Source organism: Apis cerana, linkage group LG8 (genome assembly GCF_029169275.1).
Source record: "Apis cerana isolate GH-2021 linkage group LG8, AcerK_1.0, whole genome shotgun sequence".
In the NCBI taxonomy this organism is placed as follows: domain Eukaryota; kingdom Metazoa; phylum Arthropoda; class Insecta; order Hymenoptera; family Apidae; genus Apis; species Apis cerana.
In genome coordinates, this window is record NC_083859.1 from 2,478,152 (window position 1) to 2,491,084 (window position 12,933).

At 21.9% G+C, this 12,933-nt stretch overlaps 1 protein-coding gene and 1 long non-coding RNA gene across 12 annotated transcripts in view; one reads left to right on the forward strand and one right to left on the reverse strand.

Moving 5' to 3' along the window:
- The window catches only part of LOC108003222 (PDF receptor), a 41,580-nt gene that overhangs the window by 648 nt on the left and 27,999 nt on the right, over positions 1 to 12,933 (forward strand). For 4 of the 10 annotated variants that reach the window (XM_062078007.1, XM_062078009.1, XM_062078015.1 and 1 more), the window contains exons 2-3: positions 8,656 to 8,931; positions 12,808 to 12,933. The exons of 1 other annotated variant lie outside the window; for it this stretch is intronic. The gene's annotated coding sequence lies outside the window, so the exon portion shown is untranslated. The remainder of the gene's footprint in view (positions 1 to 8,655; positions 8,932 to 12,807) is intronic. 5 more of the 10 variants (XM_017065384.3, XM_028669509.2, XM_062078016.1 and 2 more) reach the window with 2 other exon arrangements.
- On the reverse strand, positions 1,952 to 6,980 carry LOC108003291 (uncharacterized). 2 transcript variants are annotated; one of them, XR_009830722.1, is made up of 6 exons: positions 6,251 to 6,979; positions 6,065 to 6,161; positions 2,833 to 3,312; positions 2,510 to 2,708; positions 2,341 to 2,368; positions 1,952 to 2,253 (listed from the first exon to the last, which is right to left on the reverse strand). It is a non-coding gene; the product is annotated as an uncharacterized LOC108003291 (long non-coding RNA). The 2 variants fall into 2 exon arrangements; XR_009830721.1 differs by having other exon boundaries at positions 2,510 to 3,312; positions 6,251 to 6,980.

The following is a 12,933-nucleotide window of genomic DNA, read 5'->3' on the forward strand; positions in this document are numbered from 1 at the left end:
TTACAAATAGATTGCATGTTTTCTAATAATTATAAAAAAAAACATGCTTCATGTTTTATATTGATAATATTTTTCTTACACAACATAATCATTACGATTATATCAATTCTACAAGATCAATTTTCATTTCTCATTTCTTTCATCTCATTAACAAACAAGAGACATGCTTTTTATTTATTGAATTATTTATTGAATAAAGTCAAAGAAATATTTTATATGTATGAGTATCGAAAATAACTCATCTATTTTCGTTGAGATTTTTTAATGCGTAATTATTCACATATACATCGAATTAATACATCCTCGTGATTTCCAATTATTCGCAATTCACCGTCTCTTATTAATAACATTTTCTTCATCAGCAATTATTTTCTATTATCGACAATATCAGCATTACATATGAAATATAATTAATTTTTATTTTGCATTTTATCGGAGTTCTGCGATATTGTAATGCAACAATCAAATGTGTAGCGTGACTTGTATATAGAAGTTTTATACAAGTATCAGTATCAAGTTATCTGTACACTAAAAATGTTTTTTTTATTTTTGTTTTTGTGAAATGTTTTGGATTTGGATTATTTATATTTTAATCAATACTTTTCTTACTGTGAATTTTATAATTTAAAAAAAATTAAAAATTATTTATCAAATTATTGCTAAAAAATAAATATTTTAATATAATAAATAATAATAATAAATAAATAGTTATTAAATTTTTATTTATTTTTATTTAATAAATAGTTATTAAATAGTGATAAAATTAAAATTTTTGATGAATTTTTCGAGTTTGAAATTACCTCAATTTGTCCAAACTGTTCCAAATATCAAAATAATTATTTTTTATTGGATATAAGAGAGGGATAATTTTGAATTTGTATTTTTATTGTACAGAATAGTAAAAAATCTAATAAATAAATTTTGCATTTAACTTACTAAGAAAAATATACATAATATAAAATTTTTAGATATACCTAGGTATTATTAATATTAGTAGGTAAATATTATAATATAATTTTATTATATTAATTCATAAAGAAATAAAGCTGTTTTTCTTTTTGTGAAATTCCTATTTTTTAAATTTAAAGATTGAATAATTACAAAAAATAAAATATTTCTTACAAGTTTCTTCTTTAATTTATTCTAGATAATAATAGTTTCTTAAAAAAAAATGAAATCGAAAGATCTTAACTTATTTCTTTTACTTTCTATTTATTTTATTAATCCATTTATTATTTTAATTTTTAATTAATTTTGCTATTAAGTATTATTACTATATTATTACTATTAAATATACATTAATTTTTATTATGTTTTTTATAAATAAAAATTCACTACAATATTATCAAAAAATGTATATTCAATATATTTTAAGTGGAAAAAGATGTTTAATTAAAAAATTTAATTGAATCTTCATTAATTTTATATTATTGGATCTAATTATTTTGAATTTGTTCTATTTGGTTCTATTTTTATTCACATGAATTATCAATAAACTTGTTATTTTTCAATTAGAGCAGTTTATTAATCTCTTCATGATATGGATTAGATCCAAATGTTAAAGTCAGTTGATAAAGTCTTAAATTGTAGGCAAAGTTAGAGCATATTTAAAATGTTATAAATGAAATAATAGTGTCCTGTTAAATATAAATAATTCTCTCTAACGATAAAAATAATTCATTTCTTTGATTTTTATTGAATTCGATTCTTCTTTTCTTATTATTGGATTTTAAAGAAGGAAAGAATGAGAAGAAGTTTTAATTATATATTTAATTACACAGTGTGTTAACGAGTTTAGAGAGTTTTATAAAAAAAAAAAATTATATCTATTTCTTTAAACAGTGAAATCATGAATATTAAAAAATAGAAAGAGAAAAATTTTTATAACATAAAATATTTAATTAACTTTATTAATATTTGACAAAATTGCATTAATTTCGTGAAAAATTAATTAAAATTCTAATTCCATATAAGATTATAATTTTCACATAAGAAATTGTTAAAATAATTCAAAATTCTATTGCAATTAATAACAATGCATTCATTTCTTCGATTTTCAAGATCGAAGAACCCAAAATGAACAGAATCGAAATTGTAAGGCATTTGGCAAAATTATAATTTCTCGTTTAATATTCAACACGTACAATCTGCCCACGCAGAAATTATTAGATCGATATATTCAGTTCCATCCTTCTAATACTATGCAACTAGTGTTGCATAAATTTCAATTTAACTTCCATGATTCTGCAAATTCTGAAATCATAGTGGTCATTGAACTATGTTTAATATTCTCCATAAATATGTATCTCAAATAGGCATATTCTTAATGGAGATTCTTACTTTTGTAAAATTCTTGTTTTATTACAACCTACAACATTAATTTTAAAATAATATTAGTATAAAAAATTATATTTATAAAATATCTTTGTAAAATCAATTATAAGGATGAAAAGTTATTATGCAAAAATTTTGATTGATGTTTATTAAGTTATAAACAAATAAAGTTTACACTGGATGAAACGAAATGGAGATAAATCTGTCTTATTTTAATGCAAATTTAAATTATTTATAATTTAACAAATAAATCTCAACTGATATTTTTATGTATTAATTTTTTGCATTTCTTTTAATTAAATTTTCTATTCTAAAAAGAAAAAACTCCATTCTTCAAAGATGTCCACGAATATATCAACATTTTATATATATATCTACAAATTTAGAAATTTATTAGATACAAAAATTGATGTCATAATTATAATTAAAACACATGATAAAATTAATATAGATATATATTAATTTAGGATACAATATAAAATAGTTAATACTCGTCACCAGTGTTACTTGACACGGTGTTACTTGCTTCAGTCAGTTGCCAAATTACAGAGAGAAAACAACTTTTAACAAGCCATAATTAGAAATCAGTTTGCACATCCGTACTGAAACGTGTTTAATTTATTCATCCGAGAATCCGAAATTTTCTTTTTCCATTCGGTTTTCCTCATCAAACCACATCTATTAAGATCGTGCACACACAAAGTCGCAAAGGGATCTTAAATTCTGGCAACGATCGTTAAGCATTTATCCAGGTCAAGGCTCAATAGTTGTGATGGATTTGCAACAGAACCTCTCTTGTGAACAATGAGCGTGTGATATTGCGCTAATTAGCGAGCGAATATTAGGAAAGACGAGGAAACACACGCTTGGCCCGGTGTTTCATTCTAAATTGTTACGTTCATTGCAGGGAATTGATCGTCCAGTAATATGATATTTATTCGATGTGTGCCTGTCATGAATACCTGTCCAGGTATCATTCTGGAAGAAATAGTATGAAATAATTAAAAATTGGTATTTTGAAATAAGTTTTTTTGAATTCTTATAATTATGATCTTTTGAAAGAACAAAAACGTCTTTCGCTAACTCGTCGTTATCTATATTCATATATATTATAAATAAAAATGAAATAACGATAATAATAGAATAGAATTTCTACGAGTAACGAAGTACATTTCTACTAACAAAGTTAGCGAATTCGTTGTTTTATACTTTATAACTTTATACTTTATAATTGAACGTTATTGTAGTCATTTTTAAAATATTCTTCTTAAAACCAATCTTCTAAATCGAAATATTTTTGTAAAATGGCTTTCATGGCTATTGTCATTTTATTATCGATATCTTAATGATGTTAAAATTTCTTTTGACAAAATTTTGATAAAGAAAAAGTAACCGAATTAGAATATTTGTCTCTGAACTTTTAAAAAGATATTTTCACGATGACCACACTGACATTCGATAATATAATATAATAATTTAAAATATTATAATATAATAATTTTATTATCATAACTATATAAATTAGCAGATCTCATATTTAATTATGCTCATGGCTAGTTTCAAATAGTGACTTTATAAATAATATATATATATATAATATTCTCGATATTCCAGGATGGAAATTAAACGTACAAGCATATGATCAGGGTTCCCTATATTTATCATTTTCGATACCTGTCGATAATCGGAATTCGTCATAGCCATGATTCATAGTTAGTTCCTTGCCTCCAGGCAACTCATTAACTTGTGCACCTTTAACTTCCAATAACTAAATATTTATTTATTTAAATTTTTAAATTTTACAAATCTTTTCAAAGCTTTTGAATATTGTCAATTTACATAATATAAGCTAATATAATATGATGCAATTGATTATTTCTATCATTAAATTCTCTTTGAAGAATAATAAGATTAATCAGATTCATGTGCAAAATTAGAAACAGAAATTTTTTTTTCAAAAAATGTCTTACACTTTGTATGTGTTCCCTTTTAAAGTATAAAACTTTTTTTTTATTTTTATTTCAATAAAAATATATGTACATTTTTTTAGAATATTTGTATAATTTTTATAACGTGAAAAATATCTTTTGCTAAAATTGTCAGATTTTATTCAAGTGATTCAATTGGAAAATAATAGTGCGATGGATCGATTTTTTCTGTTGAGAGAATTTAATGAAATATGCGTGGGGTAATTATCTTAGTCTATTGATATTTGCAAATCATTTGGAATTAATATATTTATTTTATCAATTTCCCAAATGTTCTTTCTTTTTTCTTTTCTTTTTTTTCTCCAAATCATTAATTTATTATTTTTTTTAATTTTTTTGTTTTATAATCTTTTTTAAAAAACTATGAGAATTCATTCTTTTTTATAAATTAGATTCTTAATCTTTTCTTTTGTTTTGTATTTTTAATTTTTCTTTTTGAAATATCATTTGCTTAATGATCAATTTTTATTATTATGATTGTATTAAAATTTTACATTTTTCTATCTAATAAAAAGAAAGTAAAAATGTAAAAATCAAAATTTTATTTATTTGAATCCATTTCTTTTTAAGTTTATGATGGAAAATAAAAACGAAATAAATGAAAATAAAATGAAATATAAATGAAATATTATAGTATTTATGAAATTTATTTTCACGTAAAATTATATTTATTTTTATTTTATATCTCGACAAATAAGATTGTATTTGATAATTAGGATTCAAAAGATAGATAAATAAATTCATAAATAAATATTATCAAAAATTGTAAATTTGTGATAATCCAGATTATAATTTATTGTAATTGTTGAAATATATTAAAGTTTCGATTATATTCTCTAACTCGTTGCTCTAATAATTCTAAAATAAAACCACTTTTCGAAGCTAAACTTTTATATTTTACGCAATCAATTCCTGAAATTTCGCTTCATTATGAGATTACGTTACATCGAAATCAAAACTTTATTATGTTATATTTATAAAGTATTATTAAGTATAGTAACATTGAATAAAAATAATTAAAACAAAACATTTTAATTATTATAGCAATATTATAAGCAATATTAAATCCTTCATTATTATTTTGATTAATAACGAAATATCAGAAATATAATGCCTACAAAATGGAAAATTGTTGAAATAAACTCTGATTCAAGAGATTGTACAATTAAAATTTCAAATAAAATAAAAATTTTTAAATTTTTGAAAGTTTATAAAGTTTTCATAAAATTTTTAGAAATCATTAGATTCAAGATTCGGGAATTTAAAAATTAAATTTCAACCCATTTTTATTCTATATTATAAAAATTGCGGTTTTATTATTAAAATTGAATAATATTGAAATAATAAAATTAATTTAAAAAGAGAAAATAAATCTTGATGTAAAAAAGAAAAACGAACGACTATAAAAGTTTTTATTTTGAATGATTTATATTAGAAAATTAATATTCATTTTCTTTCTATTTATTCAAATATATTTATATCTACAAAATTTTAATTACAATTAATTACAAAAGTTTTATTTAATTGAATTATTCATAAATATTTAATTTAATACTTAAATCCTAACCTCAATAGATATTTTTGATATTAATAATGTATTTTCCAGTTATATATATAGTATAATATCATTATTTATATCGAATATTGAAGTAAAGATTTCACGATATCAAAGTTAAAAAATTATTAATAACAATAATTATAAACAATATCTCAAAAAAACAAATTTCATTTTTTTTCCTTACCTTAATAAGATGTAACTTTTCTTAACTACGTTCTTTCTGTGTACACATTCGCTATTTTTCATTCGAATTCATTCACTTAAAACTTATCCCCTCGTTTCTGAAAAGCAAGAAAATCTAGCTGAAATATCTTACGAAGAAATTTGATTTATTTCTTTGACGGTTTCATCACTATGCAAAAATAATCACCAGAATGAATAACTTGGTGTTGAGGAAGGCTCAATTCAATTTATGATTTGAATGGAAAAAACAGGACAGTCTTTTCACAAAGTTAAAAATCGACTTTCAAAATGACTAATTTATCATGCAGTTACGCACTTATGAAAAGTTTTTAACGAGACTTCTCAAAAGTTTAAGCTTAAATGGTAATTTAACCTCAAACATCATGGATAAGGATCACATTTAATATTTGTCACTATTTCAAATATTTAAATTTACTGATTTATCTTCAAAATATTTCCTTAAACTCTTCTATCTTCTTATCACTTTAATAGATTTATTAATTTTAACTAAGCTTAGGATAGATTAGTTTATTATTTATAACAATATTATTAGTAAGTAATATAAAATAAAATGTATAAAATAAAATATGTGATTATAAAACGAAATAAATATAAAATTGATAATTATTTATAATTGTTAAAAAGCTTTCTTGAATTTGAATTTATATTGAAATTATTGAACATTAGAAATTTTTTTATATACTTTACATATTTTTTTTATATAATTTATTTAATCATAATCTAATTTAATCGATCTCTTAAAAGAATTTATAAGATTTTAACCTATTAAAATTATCGCTTCAACTTGTACTTTCCTGATTGATAACCATTCTTTGTTGTAAATGTATAGTATTGCTATTTTGCTGTTGATTGGTCATTAAATCCTTTACCTACGTAGATATTTTATAAAGAAACATCACATAATCCTTATAACGCTTCTTGAGATTAAAAAACAAGTTGATCAATCATAGATACGAATTCAAATTCCCTACTCCCTTAATTCGAAAATATGAACCAATCAAAATGATTGTTAAAATGTCATGTCGACGAGCTTTTTTATTGGTTCTTTATATTATGATTTAGTCATCAATTTAAGTGAGAAAAAAATTTATAAGTGAGAAAAAATTTTGATAAAAATAAATTTTTTTTAAAAGAGTTATTTATTTAAGATACATATTTAATTTGCATCAGATTGATAAAGAATTATAAAATTATTAGAAATTAAAAATATGCGAATGTATTCATTGTATTCATAATATCTATTGATAAGAAAAAAAAGAATTTTATTTATTTTTCAAATAAAACAATATTTATAAAAATAAACTATAATTAAAAATTTTAAATAGATAATACTTATATTATTTATATAATTTAAAAAAAATCATAATAAAATTTCTTTAATCATAGATTTCTTTCAATCTATTATTTAAGCTAATATTTGATATTTCTTGAGCTAATAATATATCAATTAATCTCTTTTAATGAACTTGAGATATGTTGTAAAAAATTTCATTGAACAATATTTTCTATGTGATGAAATTAACTATCTAAAATTACATTATTTTCTTTCTATATTATAATATAGTATATTCTATATTGTAGTGTAAGTATAATATATTAAGTACAAATAAATATTTAAATTCTTATATAAATTGAATTATATTAAATCATGTAATCTGTTTAACTGTGTACTCTAATAGAATTCCTCTTTAATTCTTGGATAATAGTTTAATCAAATATTGTTTTGCCATATGTTGATTAATTATCATGTGTAGTTGACAGGTACACAAATCGTAACAGGACGCCAGATGCACTCTTCTAATCTCCATAAACTAAAAATCATTTTCCCCTAGCTGTTAGAGTTTTTCAAATTTGTACCAAGAAACATCTTTAATGATAGTATGATTAATTTTTTAAATGTCCAATAATTTGTTTAAATGTACTTAATTAATTGAAATTAAATACATTATTTTTTAATTATTGTATGTATTTGAATAAAATTTTTGTTAAATTCCATTAAAATTTTTAAATTCCTATATTAAATATTATATTTATGAATTTTTTTGTAATTACGAAAATTGATTTTTTTTAATAATCACATTTTTTCAAATAAAAAAATCTACAAAGTCATTTATCAACATCAATTCGATAGATATTAATATTTATTTAATTATGTACAGTAATTAATTTCTAATTATAGTTGATATTATATGTCAATTTAAATTATTATTTCATTCTATTATTTTCCAATAAATCACCGTAGATTATATAATCTATTAAAATTTCAAATCCTGTTATCAAGCTTTTAAATCGAATATTTAAAAATATCAAAAGTATACAAAAAATTTTAAGAAATTTTTTAATTTAAAAATTTCAAAGATTTTAAGAATTTTAAAAATCGTAAAGTTGTTTTCCAATATCGAAGAATTCTAAAATTTTCAAAAATTCTACACATCTACATGCTAACTATTAAATTAACTAAACTATTAAAAATTATATTAAAAACTATAAAAAATTAAACTATTAAAAAAACTAATTAAATAACACCAAAGAAAGAAAATTTTCTAGCAAGTTTCATCTCTTTTATTACAGATTCAAATTACATTTTATATTGAATGGATGAAATCGGATCAAAATTTGGAACATTACATCGAAATTCGAATCTTCTGCGTGGAATTTTCACCATTGAAATCCAGGTTACTGTTCACAAAGGGTATAATCGTGCTACTATGCAAACTAATATGTAATGCTATAATTGGACAAGATTGTGGAGATGGTGTTAACAAAGACAACGTTATATTACGGACGGAGAATAGCTTGAATATAGTTGACTAATTACCATGGAATTTAGAATTTTGATCAGCTCAGGTGAGTTATATTTAATAGTCTTTCTCATAATCTCACAATATTTGTTCTTCTTTTGAAACAAATTTTCTCCTATCAATAAATTCAAAATTATAATGATATGAATATGACAGAAAACTCAATTTTTTAAATGAATATATAATTTCTAACGGAATTCTATGTTTCATTTGTAAATAATATTAGAAAAATTAATATTATAAATTATGTGCAAACCTATGAAGCTATTTTTATATTATTATTGTCGAAAAAATTAAATTAGGTTAGTACAGAAATTAGGTTAGATGATCTAGTTTAATTTGCATAATTTACATGAGTTTTTCGTAAATTTCGAAGAATTTTCTAATACAATTCGATTTTTATCATTAGAGTAATTCTGTTTTCTGCTAGTGATAAAGATATTGTAGAATAATCCTATTTCTTCTAATCTTTGTTCTTAATTCTATATACTTGTAAAAACATCTAGTTTTGGTTCATTTTATTAGATTCATTTTATTAGAATTATTGTTGATTCTGTATTTGTTGTGCTGTAATTGTTGAAATGATTCTGTACTATGTATTTAGAAATAACAAAAAGCTAAATTGTTTTAGACTATTGTTCAATCTGATTTTGTTTCTTTTTCTTGAGATAATTCGTAATGGTTATTGGTATAGTATTTATTTATTTATTTTTCAAATAAATGATTTCATTTAATTTCTACTTTAAAAATCTAACCTAACTTAATACAATTATTTATTTAGATAGAATATTTATATAGAATTTTCTAAAATGAAGAAAATATTATTTATATTGTATAAAAATAAATTTTTATCGAATATATTTACAAAACTTAAAAATCGTGTTTATTTATCCGGAAAAAAAGTGATATGTAATTTCCAATTGAAAAAAATAATATAATATATCGATTTGAAAAATGGAAAATGAATACAGAATGCAAAATGGTTGTACTTTATTGTATCATCATTTCATATATAAAACGTATTTAAATCTGTAGTTGACATGATAGATTATCCATGCGGTAATTCTTCACTCTATCTAATTACAAATCTAATTACAAATTTTAATATGCTAAAATAATAATAATTCAATAGATGAATAGAATTTCATGATAATAATTTTGATATTAAACATCTCGATGCATTTCATAAAAAAAAAAAATCATTTAAAAAAAAAAAAAAGAAAGAAAAAAAATTTTTTGCATTATGGTTCATTATTCTCGTTATAAAAGCTCTTTTTCCGAAGAGATTCTCTATTCTGATTCCAACAATTGTTTCAGAACCTTCGAGAAATAATGGAAGCGCGAAGTGGACAGTATAAATATAAGCTTTAAACATCTACGTTTTTATTTTCGTGAAATTTTCTCCATCCAAGAATAAGTGGTTTTTCACTTTTCCAGCTGGTTAATGCAGGCCGACGTATAGTGGGATTTCTGACCTATAAAAACCGGTTGGGTTGTCCTTGCTAGCAACCTCTCGCAATCGATTGTCCCATTTCAACGTGAATATTCCAACATGAAACCACGAATGAAGCAGTCGTGATCGAGATATTCCCCTCTACTGAGGGAAGAAGTTCCTATCTGTTCTCAATGAAAGAAAGTTTCTTGATGATTGAGAAGAGTTCTTCTTCTTTCTTTTATCATTGCTTTTTTCACAATAGCAAGAACTGTTCTAATAATGAGAGTTTGTTGTTCATAAAACAAATTGTATAAAGAAATTTTTTGGATTAGAAAGAGATTTCTTTTAAATCTTAGAAGAATATTTCATAAGGATATTTCATTCAGTTATTAATCATAAATGATTAAATTTTTTTTAAGGAAATGGTTTTTCAAAAAAATCATTCACGAAATTAAGGAAAAATTTTTCAAAATATTTTATAGTTTTATTTTAAATTTTAGATGAAAAATACATAAAAATATTTAGAAATTATATGAAATATTACACAGCATGGAAAGATTTATCTGTTTGCTGTGCAATTGTGAGTAATTTTCTAGAGTGATTATTCTTCCATTCTTTTATTCAATATTCGGTGTAAATATATGAAAGAGTACAAGAGAAGAAAAATATGATTACTTTGATATCTTTGTAAAAATTAAAAAAGTTTCTTTCTTCCTATAGAAGAAAAATAGCAGAATTTTTCATCTCTCATACGTAGACATTAATGAATTTTTTTCATGAATATTCTTAAGAACGTTTCTTTTCTCAATTTCACGTAAAGCATACTGAGCTTTTGTCATATATCTATAGAACTGCAAATCATTCGAAATTCATATTTAGAGATTCCATTTTTAATGGAATCGAATTTTATGAAAATTTTATCAATTGTCGTCGTTTTTATTCTCTACCTAGAGTGTTCAACTTGGTTAAACACAACTCAATAACAAATGAAACTCGGTTTAATCGTGTAATGGAAATCTGCGTGTTTTTTTATAAAATGTATCTGCAACTTTCAATTTTCTTGGTGAGACTGATAACGCGAATTCTTTAAAAGAGAACCAAGAAAAGTGGAAATAGTTTATATTAGTTGATTGTGAAATATATTGCGAAATATTAATTAAAAATTAAATATACGACAAAATTGTTTAAACTAATAATACAATAATTAATTTTGAAATTAAATAGATCGAAATTTGATTTCGAGGTTTTAATCATTAAAAAAGATGAGATATGAGAAATAAAATATTAATTTTTATCTACAAACTGATATTAATATACTAAAATTTTATTTCTTTATCTTTTTTCTTTTTTTTTTCAATAAAAAGTTTCATTTCTTTCGAGGTACTTATTTTTACCAGAAAATGCATAGAAAAATTCAAAAGGAAGTTGAGCAAAGAAGAATTAATTTCTTTTGGAGAAAATAGATTTAAAGTTTTCCCTTGCGATGAGAAACTTTAACATTTTCGATACAATAGTGAAGATGTAAAATCGGTAAGAAAATTTTTCAAGAACATTTTTATCCATCAGTGAATTCGTTTCATGAGATACGTGTTGATCTTCTACTTGACCTATTTCACTGGAACGTCAGTGAAACATCAAGTTGCTACTGTTTTTCTATGCCCTTGAGCAGTTTGGTACTATTTTTCTGGTTATTTTGCGCCAAAAAATACTCAACATATAATAGTATAATTTAAAAGACCAAAAAAATGAATTTTCCATTTTTTTTTAATATTTAGCTTTTAAACATTTTTAGTTTTCATTTTATTTTTACAATTCTCGTAAAATTTTTATGTTCTAAATGCAGTTATTTAAATCTATTTTTACTTTTGTATTACAAAGTTTTCCTGTTTCCACAAAATGCAATCATACTAAACTTGGCGATAATAAAATGAAGACTTTTTTTCATTGTAAAGATAATATATATAAATATAAAACGTTTTAAAAATTGTTTGAAAATAAATGAAATTCTATTACATATTTATTTTTATATATAAATATTATTTTATAATATTTATAATAAAGAAATAGAAAAAGAAATAGGAAATTCCATTTTCAATTAAAATATTATTTTATAGAAATATAAATATTTGATAAATTTTTTTTCTAAAAAAATAATATCATATTAATATCAAATACATTATATCATAAAAAATATTCAATCAAATTTTGATTTGACAAATATTATTTAATAAAAAAAAGAAATTCTAAATCTTTTGATAAAAATTTAGCAAAATTTAAGTATATCAATATCTAATAAAATAAAAATATTATCCCAATATTTATTGAAAACAAAAAGAAAAAGAAAAAATAGATAAAGAAAGAAGATAAAGAAGATAAAGAAAAAAATATAAAATTCAATTTTTACATAAAAACACAAATACTATACGTCTAATCATTTCTATTCATTCACTTACCCTCTTGAAGTTTTTGTACCTATTTCTCTTACAGATCCTATTCACTTTTTTTCGGCCATTTTGAAACGGAATGGACGATCATGGTACGAACAAGAATCCTGTCAGCAGAACACGACGTTTCCGAATCAGACTCTATTCATGAACGAACACGAGGCAAGAG